The 1,362-nt window shown below is 41.6% G+C and overlaps 1 protein-coding gene across 1 annotated transcript in view; it reads left to right on the top strand.

Moving 5' to 3' along the window:
* Positions 1–1,362, top strand: part of LOC107657506 (von Willebrand factor C domain-containing protein 2-like) — a 29,579-nt gene that overhangs the window by 27,434 nt on the left and 783 nt on the right. The window lies entirely within an intron of this gene.

Genomic DNA, 1,362 nt, shown 5'->3' with positions numbered 1-1,362 from the left:
CGTATCTAAAAGTATGAGACAACAACAAACAAAAAACATAGGCCTACCATTAAAAGCCATGCTTGCACAGGTTCTGTACGATCCTCTTCAATAATATCCTCTGCTTCTCAATCGAGCTCAAACTGATAAGTGATATTAACGATGCCGTTGTTTACAATACAACCGGAGCACATACCGCTGAGGGGAGGGGCGGGATGTTTAGACGCGCACTAGAGGTGGTTTAGCCAATCACAACACACTGGGCAAGCTAACCAATCAGAGCCCATCGCCTATTTCTGATGGCAGGGCTTCATAAAAGCAGGAAATGATCAGCACGGTTCTCAGAGAAGGGACAGAGCGGTGTAGAATAAAGGTAAATTATGTGAAAAATAATGCGGTTTTTTTTAAACGAAGCATTAAAGGGGTCATCGGATGCCCATTTTCTACAAGTTGATATGATTCTTTAAGGTCTTAATGAAAAGTCTATAACATACTTTGGTTAAAATTTCTCAATGGTAATGTAAAAAACACCCTTTTTACCCTGTCAAAAGGGTAAAAGGGTTTTTACTCTGTCTAGTCCATGTTGCTTTAAATGCTAATGAGCTCTGCTCACACCGCCCCTCTCTTCTGTGGGTGACAGCAGTACTGTTTACTTTAGACGCAAAACTGGCTAACTAGCACATATTAGGAAAGGCGATTTGCAAAGATTCATAAAAAACCTTATACTCACTTCTTCTGTAGATAAAGCTAGATCACGAATGATTCGCGCAAACTTAAATGCATGACAGCTCACTCAGGGCAGGTCTAAGGTAAGACGGCCTTGTCAATCAACTATCGTGGGAGGGGCCTGTGCAGAACTATGTCATTCTGACAGGAATCTCAGAACAGCCTGATTTGAGAAAGGGGATTTTAAAATAGGGATTTAAAATAAATAAAAATACTTCCAACACACATTTATGTTCAAACAACAACAAAAGTGAATTTTGAATCCGATGGCCCCTTTAATCAGTGTACCATGTAATAAGTTCAATGTATTTTTATTTAACCGACTGTTTTTCTGCATAGCTCATGGTCTACAATGCTTCAAGGCTACAATAGAAGAGAATGAGTGGAATGTGCTCAGATCACGCATAGTGCCAGCATGACTGTTCAGCAGACCCTGCAGCCTGTGGTGCATTAGAATGCAAAGCATACCAGTGAGAGGATGAGTGTGAGGCGGAGAATTAGAGAGAAAGAAAAAGAGAGAAAGAAAGAGGAGCAAAAGAGCTTTAGTGTTACAAAAACAAGCCCATCGGTGCATGGCCGTGAAAATCATCCACACGTCTGTTCCGCATTCAGAAATCCCACGAGTCACTCCCCCACCCACCCCCCACAACAAGCCTT

The sequence above is a fragment of the Sinocyclocheilus anshuiensis genome, unplaced genomic scaffold (assembly GCF_001515605.1).
Source record: "Sinocyclocheilus anshuiensis isolate Anshui unplaced genomic scaffold, SAMN03320099.WGS_v1.1 scaffold179, whole genome shotgun sequence".
NCBI lineage: Eukaryota > Metazoa > Chordata > Actinopteri > Cypriniformes > Cyprinidae > Sinocyclocheilus > Sinocyclocheilus anshuiensis.
Note: the sequence above shows the minus strand (reverse complement) of the source record. Positions and strands in the feature narration are given on the sequence as shown.